The following is a 17,925-nucleotide window of genomic DNA, read 5'->3' on the forward strand; positions in this document are numbered from 1 at the left end:
CAGACAGTAACAAAGCAAGGTATGAAACGAGGGGTTCACATGTATATATGTACACACAACAGTCCGACGGCCCGTATATATGACACATGGATATAGATAAGCCAAGTAATACATAATATGGGTAGTCAAACAGACATCTGCAAACGGGGAACATACAGCAGCAGTCAAAACCACTGGCCAGATGGTGACAGTCCAGCAAGTTCTACACTTTACAGATGCACACTGGTGTCCATTGTAGGACTCCAAAAATTGCTCCATTCGCAACCCCTGCTGCGATCGACGCAAAAGAAGTGACAGCCATGACTACGGAACAGCTAGACATATGCACCAAAAGCGTGTTTAAGGTTGATGACACGTGTCCAGGAAATGCAGGACATATGAACAGAAATCCCCAGATTGGCGAGTCCATAGAAGTGCATCCACATCCCAGTACTGCACACATTAAGCATGTGTAATGTGTACCGTCGAGGGTTGCAGCCATGGGAACCTGGGTATGCAGAAATGGGCCTCGGTGTTGTTTGGCAGAGAATCCGTTGGCCCGCCCCGTGGGAGGGATGTGGGTATAGCACATGCCTTAATCCCCACTAATGGTGCAAAGCATCCACCGGATAATGCAGAAGGCAGGTGTGAAATGTGTACAGCCCTATATCAGTGTCCAGTAGGCGATTCCCATGGATGGACACGCGTACGACCAAGATGGCACCCATAACTGGAAATCTGGCGGAATTACACAGCTGCAGTAAGGCATAGCACAGGAAATACAGATAGGGACTACATTAGAAATTCCCCATACAAAGTCAGACCGTCGTGCGAACACCGGCGTACATAGCTCTCAATCTATCATCACCAAAATGGGGATCACTCGCCTCCATAATGTGGAACAAATGGGCGACCTGTGGAACACATACCAATGGCTCACTAACAACTTCAACTAGGAAGGTCATAGGATGGTTAAACTATGCCATTCCCACTTATAAAGAAGATCCTTTAATGAATTAATATGATGAATGTCAATTGACCATGGATTTCACCTAAACCATACCTAACACTGAATGTGTAACAGACCCTTTCAATGTGGAACTTTGAGGGATTCCGAGGAGCATGACCCATTGAAGACCCCAAATGAGGTACGTCCCTCATAACCAGGTACACTGGAGAGGTATGCTGGCGTAGCCATGAATACGGATGTTATGAGTGTCACTACTCATGCAATGGAAATAGCGCTCCCTATCACCCACCGCACAGTCCGGAATGCCTAGGCAGCAATCAGCTAGGAAGGCACAGCACTATGCGAAACGTAACAAGGGCAATGGCCGAATGTCAGGGTGTTTACACATAATGACAACAGGTCAGGGTATGCAGGGGCTACCTGTCCAGAATACATGTACTGAACTGGTGATCCTAGGTGGACAGGTGGGAAGAAAGACAGCAGGACAAATGTGCAAACATGCATATGTCCTACCCCAGTAACTGTGAATGACAACGTATGCCCCGCGAAGGTCAATGTGGAAGGTAAGCAGACACAAAGGTGATGTGTCCCCCAGGGTGCCATGAAGTGTCAACATTACAAATGTCAGGCCCCCATAGCCATACGTGAGCCCCGCCACCAACGGGAAGCACAAATATGATGCACACATATGGTACAGGAAAGAACAAGTAGTGTGGATAAGCAGATGTAGATCTGTGTGAGGAACACAACTGTCTGCATGGGTGTGCCATGCAAATACAAAGTAATGCCATGTGGTCTGTCATGCCGCCACACACTGTGTGTGTATTGTAGGCAGACAGTAGGCATGTTGTAGTAGTCACATACCCTGCAACTGCACAGATGTACGCAGACTGAGTAGAAGTCTGCCTCATATGTTCGCTGTGTTCCACGTAACAGTAGCAGTCCGGCGCCCACATAATAACTGACGACAGGACACAATGACAAACATGCGAGGAAGACACCACATCGGACGGAAATGCCATACGCATGGATAACATATCACTGTGCCCACTATCAATGTTTCTAAGAGAAACATGACATGACTGGCCACGAGTGTCCCACTATCTCCTAAGGCCGTGTCCAGATATACGTCCCCTAAGGTGGAGTGTTATAAACAGACACAGATACGTGTGTGGAAACACTAGGATCCACTTCAAAATGATGGGATGTGCTCATAGCCGGCCTTAGGCATAGGCCAACCCAGCGGCTGCCTAGGGCGCCGCTCTAGCAGGCCCACCTTTCTGGTATTTATGTCATGTAGGTACACCAGGATGGGGGCACCATGTGTTGTGGTGGGGGGCGCCATGGTGCCCTATCGCCTAGGGCAGCGGTTGACCTAAGGCCGCTCCCGTGCTGCCGTAGGAGGGGTAGTACGGTCCGCAGGTATGTGCTGAAGCGCACATGAAACAGCGGTCTACAAGGATTACCCATAGTGGTGACACCTGCACAGACGGTTATAGCGGGACATACACACGACCATGCACACAGCTCAGATAGACATACACACACCATAAACAGGCAATGATACACAAGGTCTATGGCGTGTACGAGTACAGTGACAGTACAGCAAGGATAGCTGTCTGCCAAGATATACAGCAGATGTCTCTAGGGCGTGCCGGAATACGGACCTTGCATGGACAATGAGTGGATATGCATCGTACCACAGTTCTATGTGTCAGCCGTGCAAATATGCGATACATAGGAGAGACAGCTGTCCATGCAAGAGCAGCGCTATGGGCATAACATATGTATGTATATATACATCAAGAGAGATACAGACGGACACATGTGGCAAGGCCGGGAGTGGAATGTACACAGCACTACCCCATCACACCACAGCAGGGTGCACGTGGAGAACATGCTACAGAGGTTGCCAACCACAGCAGGCACACAGGCAGTCCACTAGCCGTGTCTCAACATCCACAAACACAGAGATGTTGGCAGGATATAAGTGTTCTGCGGAACGTCTAAAACCATAACCTATGAACCCATGCGGCTGGGAGCATAGACACACACACACAGCTGGCAGGCATGGGGATTGACATTACCCCCAACTACCCAACCGCACAACAGTATGACACAGGTATGGAATGCGCTACGTGGACCACTGAACACAGCACCGTCAGAGGCATACGTCTAGGTGGGTGACATCATCCGTAAAGGAATAGACGCCAATAGCCAAGGTATGTGTTGCAAAGCGTCTAAAAGCATTACTATCTCCAGGGGCAGCTGGGAACACACACACCGCAAACACACACGGGGAAGGGTCAGGAGTTGAACCTATGCCTACCTACATGAACACACTACAGCATGATGCATTTACAGAATGCACTACTGAGATTACTGAGCACAGCGCTGTCAGAGGCAAACTTCTAGGTGGGTGACATCATCCATAAAGGAATAGACGCCGATAGCTAAGGTATGTGTTGCGAAGCGTCTAAAAGCATTACTATCTCCAGGGGCAGCTGGAAACACACACACACACACACACACACACACACACACACACATGCACACACACACGGGGAAGGGCTGGGAGTTGAATCTACGCCTACCTACATGAACACACTACAGCATGATGCATTTACAGAACACGCTACCAAGATGACTGAGCACAAAGCTGTCAGAGGCATACTTCTAGGCGGGTGACATCATCCGTAAAGGAATAGACGCCGATAGCCAAGGTATGTGTTGCGAAGCGTCTAAAAGCATTACTATCTCCAGGGGCAGCTGGAAACACACACACACCTCACACACACACGGGGAAGGGCCGGGAGTTGAACCTACGCCTACCTACATGAACACACTACAGCATGATGCATTTACAGAACGTGCTACCGAGATTATTGAGCACAGCGCTGTCAGAGGCATACTTCTAGGTGGGTGACATCATCCATAAAGGAATAGACGCCGATAGCCAAGGTATGTGTTGCGAAGCATCTAAAAGCATTACTATCTCCAGAGGCAGCTGGGAACACACACACACACACACCACAAACACACACGGGGAAGGGCTGGGAGTTGAACCTACGCCTACCTACATGAACACACTACAGCATGATGCATTTACAGAACGCGCTACTGAGATTACTGAGCACAAAGCTGTCAGAGGCATACTTCTAGGTGGGTGACATCATCCGTAAAGGAATAGACGCCGATAGCCAAGGTATGTGTTGCGAAGCGTCTAAAAGCATTACTATCTCCAGGGGCAGCTGGAAACACACACACACACACACACACACACACACACACACACACACACACACACACACACACACACGGGGAAGGGCCGGGAGTTGAACCTACGCCTACCTACAAGAACACACTACAGCATGATGCATTTACAGAACACGCTACCGAGATTACTGAGCACAGCACTGTCAAGAGGCATACTCCTAGGTGGGTGATATCATCTGCAGAGGCAAGGCAGCCAATAGGGAATGAAGACAGAGTGCGCAATCACACAGCATGTCACTATCCCAAAGTGGGCGTACAGTAACACGGTAGTGCTGCACTCGGGAATACCAACTAACTACGGAGCACAACATCACGACATGGATACAGGATGCACCACAGACAGTATACCCTATGAGAGAGCAACCGGCGTGCATGATGTAGGCAGCCATTGTGGCATATCAACCACATATGACTCACCTGGATGGCCACCATGGCTATGCAGGATGTCATTGGCCATGGCTACATGCCTAGTAGCAGACATCGGTGCCGACTGTACTGTGTTCCCATGAATGGCGTACTGGGCATGCCCTCACACCTAGCGGTTGCCAAGGGGAAACATACATGCACACGGGGTATCTTCACAGATGGGCGCGGTGTGCAATGTACTGTGTGTCCATCTACACAGCTGCTTACTGGGCATGCTCACACACTTAGCATTTGCAGAGTGCAGACATGCATACACATGGGGTGGAATCATGGAACGGCAGAGTGTGGACCTCCACCTACACAACAGCAACCCGGGCATGCTCACACACTTGGCAGTTGCAAAGGGGGAACATACATGCACACAGGGTATCTTCACAGACGGGCACGGTGTGCACTGTACTGTGTGTCCATCTACACAGCTGCTTACTGGGCATGCTCACACACTTAGCATTTGCAGAGTGCAGACATGCATACACATGGGGTGGAATCATGGAAGGGCAGAGTGTGGACCGTCGTGTGTGTCCACCTACACAACAGCAACCCGGGCAAGCTCACACACTTAGCGGTTGCAAAGGGGGAACATACATGCACACGGGGTATCTTCACATACGGGCGTGGTGTGCACTGTACTGTGTGTCCATCTACACAGCTGCTTACTGGGCATGCTCACACACTTAGCATTTGCAGAGTACAGACATGCATACACATGGGGTGGAATCATGGAAGGGCAGAGTGTGGACCGTCGTGTGTGTCCACCTACACAACAGCAACCCAGGCATGCTCACACACTTGGCGTTTGCAAAGGGGGAACAGACATGCACATGGGGTATCTTCACAGACGGGCGCGGTGTGCACTGTACTGTGTGTCCATCTACACAGCTGCTTACTGGGCATGCTCACACACTTAGCATTTGCAGAGTGCAGACATGCATACACATGGGGTGGAATCATGGAAGGGCAGAGTGTGGACCATCGTGTGTGTCCACCTACACAACAGCAACCCGGGCATGCTCACACACTTGGCGTTTGCAAAGGGGGAACATACATGCACACGGGGTATCTTCACAGACGGGCGCGGTGTGCACTGTACTGTGTGCCCATCTACACAGCTGCTTACTGGGCATGCTCACACACTTAGCATTTGCAGAGTGCAGACATGCATACACATGGGGTGGAATCATGGAAGGGCAGAGTGTGGACCGTCATGTGTGTCCACTTAGACAACAGCAACTCGGGCATGCTCACACACTTGGCGGTTGCAAAGGGGGAACATACATGCACATGGGGTATCTTCACAGACGGGCGCGGTGTGCACTGTACTGTGTGTCCATCTACACAGCTGCTTACTGGGCATGCTCACACACTTAGCATTTGCAGAGTGCAGACATGCATACACATGGGGTGGAATCATGGAAGGGCAGAGTGTGGACCATCGTGTGTGTCCACCTACATAACAGCAACCCGGGCATGCTCACACACTTGGCGTTTGCAAAGGGGGAACATACATGCACACGGGGTATCTTCACAGACGGGCGCGGTGTGCACTGTACTGTGTGTCCATCTACACAGCTGCTTACTGGGCATGCTCACACACTTAGCATTTGCAGAGTGCAGACATGCATACACATGGGGTGGAATCATGGAAGGGCAGAGTGTGGACCATCATGTGTGTCCACCTACACAACAGCAACCCGGGTATGCTCACACACTTGGCGTTTGCAAAGGGGGAACATACATGCACATGGGGTATCTTCACAGATGGACGCGGTGTGCACTGTACTGTGTGTCCATCTACACAGCTGCTTACTGGGCATGCTCACACACTTAGCATTTGCAGAGTGCAGACATGCATACACATGGGGTGGAATCATGGAAGGGCAGAATGTGGACTGTCATGTGTGTCCACCTACACAACAGCAACCCGGGCATGCTCACACACTTGGCGGTTGCAAAGGGGGAACATACATGCACATGGGGTATCTTCACAGACGGGCGCGGTGTGCACTGTACTGTGTGTCCATCTACACAGCTGCTTACTGGGCATGCTCACACACTTAGCATTTGCAGAGTGCAGACATGCATACACATGGGGTGGAATCATGGAAGGGCAGAGTGTGGACCGTCGTGTGTGTCCACCTACACAACAGCAACCTGGGCATGCTCACACACTTAGTATGTGCTACGCGCCGTCCAGCATGCAGACGGAGTGTACACACTGCAAGTCACGGCCAGGTAAACCTGTCCACATGCACAGGGTGGACACACATGCAGTTACACGTACACACACAGATGACATCACAGGCGTCATGGGTGCAGGCCGAACATGTACACACTGCAGTGAACACTGTAGCTGCCATGCCAGCACCATGCCATCGGTGCAGCAGTATGCCTCATGGTCCAGCAACAGCATGTGACATATGTCCACAGGTCTGTATAGCGGTGTACACCAGTCAGGCAGAGTACACACGTACTATCAATGATCCCACATGTGTGATGTAGTCCGCCCATATCAGTATACATAGACAGGCGTGCTCCACACATACCACGGCCCTGACACAGATATGACACATGACTGCTGCTGTACCACAGTGAACTAATGTCCGGATATGTCATATAAGTGATTGTCTGGCTGTGTGCATAGACTGCACACAGGACACATACGAAGCCTGTGATGTACCACATGCATAACACTGGCGTACGCGGTAATACACACACGAATGGAAGGTGGACACATGTCTGTGGTATGCTCCCACTACAGGGTGTAGCGGTGTTGACTGGGACACATACCCTTGTACAGTTCGCTTGTGACAGCTGTGATACCATACCACAGTCCATGTTCAATGTATGTCGACATACATGTCACAACGTAGCAATGCATACACACATGGCAACAGCGGATACATGTGACACGTGTACCGTGCATGGTGCAGCCATGCATGTGCGGTGGCCGATGTCCATAACATAGTTGCAACTCCCTACCACATGCAGACCCATTATGGGGGCCGTTATATGGTGGCATAGTAACAGCACGCATGGCGGTATGTGTGTACATCATGTGTTTAAACACCTGTCCACATGCATGTGTGCAGGTGGTGGTCACAGGTGTGTCACACACCATCCTACCCTGCCATGTGCATACAGTATGCTATGTCACCATTATATGACAGTGCTGCCATAATGCATACCCATCAGTCAGGTGTCATCGACCGTATGTCACATGGCTACTGTAACACCTACCACCTCCCAAGTGCATATATCAGCACATCTGCCGGATACAGTGTTGGTACGCATAATGCACTACATACCGCTGCACGCCTGCACATGTCTCATATGGCGGGTGTGGCATTCCCAGCACCGACATGTGTGCAGGAATGTGTGCCCATGTATGCCACATATCGGGGGGACTATGTCCCATGTGCCACACATCACTGTACACCATAGTAGAGATCTGTACATACCTCAGTGTGGGGTGCATGGATGTGGATGGTGCAGTACATGCAACATGTCGTCTCCGTGTAGACATGTGTGGTCACCACCATGTGAGTGTGTCAACATGTTTGTATGTCTGCTGCCTGGTGTGAGGGTGTATGCAGATATAGTGTTGTGAACGGACACTAACCACACAGGGTGACCATCCCGTACTGGTGCTGCATTGCATGACCCTGTCAATGCCATAGGTGTGAGCCATACTGGCCACCTGTGCAAGTCCGCCCCCTGTGACATGGCGTGTGGGTGCATTGTATTGTGAGGGTGCTGACCACACAGGCAGGTATCCCCATCTGCACACTATGGGGTGTGCGCCATAGTGGTGTACACCCCGCGATTGCGGCCATATTCCTGTACTGGTACAGCATCCTTCTGCTGCACAGCTTGCACCACAGCTGACAGGTGACACCTGAGGTCAGTGGCCAGCACGGTGTGTACGACACCTGCACAATGTCACCATACCTGTACTGTGTCATGCCATGTGTGTGATGTCTCTGTCCACTGTAGCCTGTGGCACCGACCACAGGCGTCAGGTGCAGTATATGTGTGGACATGTGTGTCATGTACTGTGTAAACAACGTTAAACTATGTCTGGCTCCGTGCTCCGCTGGTTTTCCCTTAGAACTTCTCTACTTGCAATCTAAACTGTCTGTTCTCTATTACCAAAGCTCAGCACTTGCTCCTAAAGTATTCTTATATAGGTAAAGTACATATATACTAGATGGAGTACTACACTAGCCTAGAATCCCCTTGAGTACCCACTTCCCTATAGGTCCCTTCTGACCCAGTTACACAGCAAACGCATTCACGTTCTCTGGCATGTCGAAGGGTCAATTGCTAGTGACCTCTCCTGTTCAGCTGGTGAATCTGGGCATCCTGAGGCAATGTTACAATTGCCTCATGTACACAGACAACCCGCACCTTCCCCCACAAAACAAAATACATGTGAGAGATGCAACTATATAGCCAAACAGGAGGCTTAGCTCTCTCAACTCAGGACTGGCCAGACCAGACAGGGGGAGAAGGACACCACGCACACCACATACCCAGTGTCACATAGAACTATCACAACTGCAAAACAAACACATAAACACACAAATACATACTCGGAGGCACTGTTCAAACATATACCAAACCCACTGAGGCCTCCAAAGCAGACACCCAAGCAACTGCCTCCACAAGACATAGGACATGCAACACATAGTTCTCAATGTCAGTGTGCTAAACAGTCACAGCCCTTAAGGCCACACACAATGCCAGACACACTTGTAATAGGTGACGCCATAGTCAGACACACCGACGTCCCACCCACCAGACTGAACAAGGAAATGATCACAGTAGGCTGCCTGTCGGGTGCTGGAATCCACCACATAACACAAGCACTCAGGTCACTCCGCAGCATGTACAAGTATGACGCGGTCATTGTCCATGCCGGTGTCAATGACTGGAGACATACCTCCCTGGGCTACATGAAAGGAGACATTGAGGGGCTCTCAGATTATATAGCCCAGGCTGGCATGACCCTGACCCTGAGCAGTATCCTACCCTCATCAAGAATGATGCCACAATACAGAGTCAGAATGATCAGCTGTAGTAATTGGCCTAATTACCGGTGTCAGTCTGAGGGGGTCCAATGTCTTCTTGCCTGGGATGACATGCTTGACACGCCATGCTCCTTCACAAGGGACGACTTGCCCCTGTCACCCCTGGGCTTCCGGAGTTTTGCAAAGGCTCCTGCCACCCCCATAGTGCCCACTTCAGGCAAGGCTCAAATGATAAACCTACCGCCCTAGACTACAAACCTGGAAAGAACTAAGGGTAATACTGCTCAATGCCAGTAGTCTAAGCCCAAGCTGCATGCCCTCAAAAGCCCTCCTCAGTATGGAGGACATCAGTGTCAGTGCTGTGACTGAAACCTGGTTCAGGGCTCCTGAAAGCACCCCAGCACTATCAGGTCATACCTCATATCACGCGTTCAGGACCCACATCCGGACCGAACCACGAAGGAGGGGGAGTCTCCATTTGCATGAAGGATACCCACACCTCCAGGTTGGCGGCAACGCATGTAGCAGCGGAGACCATCCAGGTGCAATTAACCATGGGTAGAACTGCCCTACAGTTTGTAGCATGCTACAGACCACCCTCCCAAACCCAGGATACCCACACAGCCTTCCTGAAGACACTGGGGAGTATGAATGCTCTCCAAACACCATCATATTGGGTGACATCAACTACCCATACATAGACCGGGAACATTACCCAGGACCCAACACCCTAGACCAAAGGTTCCAGGTGTTCATACACCCGAATGCTATGGAACAACTACGCACCATACCCACAAGAGGAGGAACTATACTAGTCCTGATCATCACACATGGGGACGACATGCTCCACACAGGATGTATATCCCTCAACGGTGAGGACAGACCATATAGTAATCTCACTGGAGATCTGCATCCCGCCCCCAACACCGGCAAAGGAGACCACAGTGAAGAACCTCTCCACAGCAAACCCCACACGTCATAAGACTGGAGTGGTACCCTACAAGGCCTCCGAGCCAGTGGAAAATACAGGCCATGCTGCTGAAACCCTTACAAATGCCTTCTACGAGCACCCCCAGGAATGTATGTATCAAGCAATCCCTAATAACATCAGGACCTTTTCCACCAAAGGCCGGCACACGGTCTGGTGGACCCCAGCCATAAACAAACCCTACAACAAGAGGAGAAAGCTACTACATGACAGAGCAATATCACTAACAGGGAAGGCATCACTGATCAATACTGGCAGTAAAATACGATCACTCATACAATCATCCAAGGCCGCCTGTGGGAGAGGACTCATGAAGGACACAAAAGACAACCATAAGGCCTTCCTTAGCTATGGTAGAAACATGGGTGGAAGCTCACAGTTATGCTCGGAATTAGTCCAGAATGGTACAATGATCACTGAACCCACAGACATTGCCAACATACTGGCAGACAGGTTCCGTGCATATATCTACCCTCCCTCCCCCCCCAAGAAGGGAGGTATTTATCCCACCAGAGTCTAGCCTCCCAAACATCTCATATGCCCAGGTGAGAGCTGCTCTCTCTAAAGCGGAAAACACAGAATCAATGGGACCGGATGGTGTCCCCGGCTGTGTGCTACACAACCTCAATGAGGACCTCAACCCGCACGTAAGGCTGCTGTTTAATCTTAGCCTTACTACAGGTTACGTACCCAATGAATGGCGTATGGCAACTGTTGTCCCACTCCACCAAGGCGGTGCTCCTATGGACCCTAGACATCACCGCCCTATAAGCTTGACGAGCCTTGTCTGCAAAGCTATGGAGGGGATCATAATGGAGCCCATACATGAAGACATTGGGGACCTACATATACTGGACCATACCCACGTCGGCTTTGTCAAGGGCAGATCCTGCCTCCCGAACCTGGTGGACCTTTTCGGAAGAGTCACTAAGGCCATTGATGGGGGTAAGTCAGTTCGCACAGACTACCGTGACCTAGCAACAGCGTTTGACCCAAACCCCACGTGGGCATCATAGAAAAGCTCACCAGCGTAGATGTAGAGCCATATGTCACACGATGGGTTGCCAACCGGATCAAGGACAGAACCCACAGGGTTAGTGTTCCTGGTGCCATGTCAGACTCCAAGCCAGTCCCGAGCGGTGTCCCACAGGGCTCAGTCCTGGGCCCCCTCTTGTTCGGCATTTAACTTCCCGACGTGCAGGCAAACATAGGGGGATTGTGGCAGACAAGGTATGCAGATGACTGCAAACTGGCCACCATAATCGACACCCCATCAGACACAGACATCCACCTGAGGTCTCATAGAAATGGATAACTGGTGCCAGAGCCATGGCCTGAAGCTACATGCCAGGGAAGGTTTAGTCCTACCCTTTGGGAAAGACAAGGTAACCCCGAATTACCACATAGGTGGTAATCCATTAAACACAGATGACGTGGTTAGGGACCTGGGGACCCAACTTGCCAGTAACCTCTCTTGACACTCACATTGCCAATGTGGTTAGGAAGACATTCCACATTGCCCACCTGGTCATGAAGGGATTCACATCCAGATCAGGGGACGACATTGTACCCCTGTACTCTTCACTCACCAGACCAATGATTGGGTACAACGCCCCATTCGGAATGTACCTAACCCGACACCTGCAGCAGTTGGAAGGACCCCAAACATTCCCCAACACAAGGATAAAGGGGCTCAAACATATGTCACATGCTGCCCGACTGAGGAAACCCCGGCTCTATACATTCTTATACCGTCTGCTCCGATGTGATCTGTGCCTGACATACAAGGCCATGTCCAACCCGGGTTTCATGGACATGCTCCACCTCATAGGATCCAAACAACCAGAGCCACGAGAGCAACAGACACAAACCTCAACACGGATATGAATAGGACATGCTGGTGGGACAGGTTCATCGCCCAGAGACTCCCTACACCATGGAACAGAATCCCAGCCCTTGTGAGGCAGAGCCCCTCACTGACTCTGTCCAAGAGAAAGCCTGACATGTGGATGGGAGATCGTAGGTATACCCTGGGAATCATATCTGTGTCACTGCTGGACAGAGGCACAGCAGACCAATGGGTATAGTATCCTCATCCTAAGGGGTGGTGAAAGCCACACACACTCTGGCTAGGCTTATACATGCCGTAGGGCACATAGCCTAGTATGTACCTATGCACCTATGAACCTATGTAGGTGTCCAGGCAGGTTGCTGGTACATGTGGTATGCTGATATTGCCGGATGTGCCTGTGGGTAACCCACAGCTACACATGGGGGACTGATAACAGTGCTCCCAGTAGGCACATGCGAGTACACCATATGAGGCATACAGGTTAACAGAACCAACATGGTGCTACACATGTAACCGTCACACATACCGTGAATACAGCTCAATGCATGCTGCACCTGCACTACATGGTATGTCTGCTGCATGATGACAGTACACAACCCATGTCACATACGCACCTGTCAGTTTTCATACACAACCACTGCAACATACACATCACATGCTATGCATACACAGGTATCACATACACCTCTCACTGTCTTGTCCACCCTGTGCATCAGAATATATTTGCATAACCCTGCACCGATGGTGTGGATGACAGGGATGTGGCAGAGGCTTCATCATATGCACAGGGTGATATGTCTGCCAGGGGCATAGGCTGTACCAATGGATGACATCATGTATATGTAAGGGCCGGTGCGTTTACTGGGCATGACTGTGCAGAATGCATGTGGATGTGGTGGAGCCCTACAGTTGTGTCTGCCGTGTGTGGGTATGTGTGTACACAGTTCAGCCATACATGATGCCTACACGGGGTATACTTGGCAGCCCCAGACTGTACAGTGCAGGTTGTACAGCTCACTGTGTCCATCTGCGGCCACGTGACCCGTGCCTGCCTGGGGTCACACGGGCACTACCGGGTGGAGGTATAGAGTGGCCACTCTCCGATGACACATGTCCGCTGGAACCGTGTCCATGCTGGGACCGGCCAGGGCCACGTCCACGTGGCCTGCTGTGTCCTGGTGTGGTCGGTGTAGCACCAGCTGCACTGCTGCTGCTACCGGCACTGTGTGAGTTGGCATGAGAGGTGGCACGCACACGTCGACCTACACTAGGTGGTGTTGCTGACCTACGCCCACGTGTCCTACACCTCACCCCTACCAGGTGTTCCAGCACAGACAGCTCATGCTCGCGGATTGACATGCCTCGGTCGAGGATTCCAACCATCTCACCTAATCGCCTATCCAGTACATTAGCAATCTGCTGTTGAGCATTCACCAATGACTGGATGTTGTCATTTAGGGAACGGATTGTGGCCCTCTGCAGCCTCTGCCCTTCTTGGTTCTGCCGTTCAGCACATGCCTGTGCCGCCATTACAGTCTGGAACATGCGTCTGGTGATACCAGCTGCTGCGCCCTGTACAGCAGGTGCATGTCTGCCAGAGGTCCTCCTACGAGCAGCACCAGCCAAATGCCTGTGTGGCACATCACCAGTCATTACACTGGCAACATGGTGTGTACGCGCACCTTCTGTAGCCACCACACATTCCCGCTCAATGCCAACAGATGCTGACTGTCCTTCCTCTATGGGCAACGGTGATGTGGTATGTGTCAGCATCAGAACCGTGTGCGGGGATGAGGGGGACATAGGTTTAATGGTAACCAATGGCACAGCTTCTGCCCCTGACAACCCTGCCTGTACCTCATGCATATGGTCATCACCGCTAGTATCTGTGGGGACACTAACATCAGATGGACCGCAGGAGGGGAACGCACCTACACCACCTGTGAATACAAAGACATACTGTAAGGTACATTACACACACGCAGACACACACGCAGACACACATACACACACACACGCAGACACGCACACGCATGCAGACACACACACGCAGACACACACACGCACGCAGACACACACACGCACGCAGACACACACATGCACACACACACATGAATGCAGACACTCACACGCAGACACACACACGCAGACACACACACATGCAGACACATCATGCATGTGATATTGCAGATGGCATGCAGCATTCACACACTACAGCACAGGGAATGCAGGCCAAACATTAATAGTGTTAGTATGCATACTGCCCTGGGGTGCACACTACATCAAGCAGGTGTCATATCAGTAGGCATGCAGTACACACATTCATGGTAGTTTGCATGCGTCACCGTGATACACCATGTGTCCACAGACAGGTTAACAGTACACATGGCTGGCGTCACCTTGACATGTAATCCGCTGACATGTGCGATAACATGTGGACATGTGACATTGGTGTCCCGCCACATGCACCGCATCATACTGGGCTTCACAGTGCAGTGTTATGTGTACAGGCTACGGATAGAATGCATATCTAACAAAGATGTCTGTGCAGGTGTGGTTGGTGTGAGCCGTGAACATAGCTATACAGTGGGGAGTACAGGCACTGTGCCACTGCATGGCAACAGGACACATGTATGTTGCTGTGCGATGCATAACATGGACGCATTGCATTGCCATGACTGCAACACAGTCATGCTGTTCCACAGCATGTATATGGTAGACATCGGTGGCACCTCCGGTGGCTACAGACAGGCATTCCGGTTGTCTGGTGTACCACATCAAATGTACAGGTGGTCCACTACGGCTATGATCGCACTATGTGTGGACAATGTGCAACGGTGTCTATCCACTTCAGACGTACTGTGTGGCAACATGCCTGTGGCTATCACCCATGGCCATGTGTGTCTGGGTCTTGGACAATTGTGTGTGATGGGCATCGTGTACCCATCCCTGTGGTTGCCCATGTGACATACACCCATACATGTCGGAGGTGTCACAATCCAGAGGGCTATGCAGACAACAGTGTGGATGTTTGCTATGTTGGGCGTAGGTCATGTGATGGTGTGACAATATTGCAGACAGATCACCACGGGCATGGGACATGGGTGCCGTGTCACAACGTGTGCACACAATGCAGGGGCATATGTCACATTGGTAACACCTGTGTGCTGCCCAGATCACATCTCACTGTGTGGTACTGTGTGCGTACCACAAATGGTGTTCCAATGCATACTACATATGCATCCATTGTGGAACACCTCCACCGTTGTATGCATAGCTGACCGCACATATCACACTGACAGGTACTGTGGTTTCATGCCGGTGTATAATAACGGTTGTATCTACTACACATGGCTGGCATGTGTGTGTCTGGTGGTGCGACCTGTATACCGTGACTGGAGCAGAACCCAGGTGTGCATGTTATACCTGGCCACATGGCGAATAACTCTACATTGTAACATGCCTATTACTAACAACAGTCTCACCTGCAACGGACCCATGGCTGTGCGACATGCCAGAGGTACCTGTATAGGGGCGACACAACAGTATAAACATTATCCATGACTGTAGCCACAGTTCGCACTGTGCATGTCACATCATGTACCTGTGTGATAGCATGTGGTATGCACACGTTTGCAAATACAACGTAGCATACTGTAGTATGCGGCTTGTGTGCCCATATACCTGGCATGTGTTGGTACATTACATGGTGTACAGTGACACCTACACCTACAGCGGATATCATACACATATGCAAGACTGACTTACCAGGCAGCTCCAGGCTCATTGGTTGGGAGACACCCACCTCCACGATGGCGGATAGTGTTTCTGCATGCTGTTCCCTGGGTGTCCCCAGACTGGCCAGGAGCTCCTCCGTGTGTGTGAGTGGGGGCTGGGTTGGTGGCCCACCACCTGTTCCACCTTGTTCTCTGGCGATTGCGGTGGCACGCTGTTTCGCGTGCTGTATGAGGTCCGTGCAGTGTCGGTGTATCTGCTGGTAGGTGCGGTTGTTGCCACCCACGTCATTCACCCTCCTGCGCATATCCTGCCACAGGTCATCCCGCTGCTGCGCTTGCTTTGGAACATGGCTGAATAGCAGGTCATAGTTGTCATGGAGCAACGGTATGATTACGTCATCCTCCTGGTGGCTTAAGGCTGGCAGTCGTGAACGAGGCATTATCTGGAAAACATAATGATGGTGACAGGTCACATTCACACTGATGTACTGGCAGACCGCTGCACATACATTGCTATGACATGTACGACATCTGCACAGTAATCTCTGAGATGCATCATGACACTGACACAGCTGACATGTTGCTGTCACACCTGTCACACCGTTATGCAGCGGGTATCATATCATATCTCTGTGTCAACTCATCACACTGTACATACCCCATGTAGATGGTAACCTGCTGTGGACATGTGTACCTGCCTGCACCTGTGTTCATACCAGTCGGCACGTGGCCCGATGTGCGCACAGTTCTACTGTTCACCTGGATGCTGTGTATATGCCGCTAGGCATCACAGACGCAGCTGTTATGGACGTCAGCGGTGGCACTGCACACATACACGTGGACACCTGTACATGCATGTGTTGTGCCATGTACATCTACACAGCACTGTACGGGTGTTGGACAACCTGCCACGGCTTGCCTGTATTGCACATGTGATACACATTGGACAATGTGTAATCATATGACATTAGCAGGGATGGTCATACATAGCATGTGCGCACGCACGTTGTACACGCCAACACACAGCACCTGTGACATCACAAGGTGCATCAGTGCCACATTACTGCTCTGGACAGTTGATAGTGCAAGTGCCATGTGGCCATCGCACCATGTATGACTGTGATGGCACGTGCAGCCTTGCTGGACAGGGCTGCATGGTATGGCAGGGTATGTCACATACATGGCACAGGGATGTGTCTCGCCTGGGGGATACTGGTCTTGGGAGGGTGGCTGTCCATTCCATATGTCATTGCTATGGGTATATGGACATTACGCATGTCTATCATCATGGTGTAGACAATGGCCTTCTGCAAGGTAGGCAACATGCTGCTTGGTGGGGGTGTGTATGGTGCATGCTGGTATCGCACATCCATGCATACACATTACCCCTGACAGGTTCTATGTGCTGTGATATTGTTCAACACAGTGCTGTGTGTGCCCGCACGATGATATCCCGTGCACATGGATGGTACCCCGGCCTGACATGGGTACCACATATGTCTACATCCAGTGCCTGCTGCCACTGCCATGTCGGCGGGTGCACCACACAGCTCCATCCTTCCCACAGGGACCATGGTGTTGGGCACAGAATAGGTATCCATTTATGGGGACAGGGATGTTCACACAGCGGGGGCACTGCTGGTATCATCCATCAGACCATACACGTA

Source organism: Protopterus annectens, chromosome 1.part2 (assembly GCF_019279795.1).
Source record: "Protopterus annectens isolate FY-2018-M chromosome 1.part2, PAN1.0, whole genome shotgun sequence".
In the NCBI taxonomy this organism is placed as follows: domain Eukaryota; kingdom Metazoa; phylum Chordata; order Ceratodontiformes; family Protopteridae; genus Protopterus; species Protopterus annectens.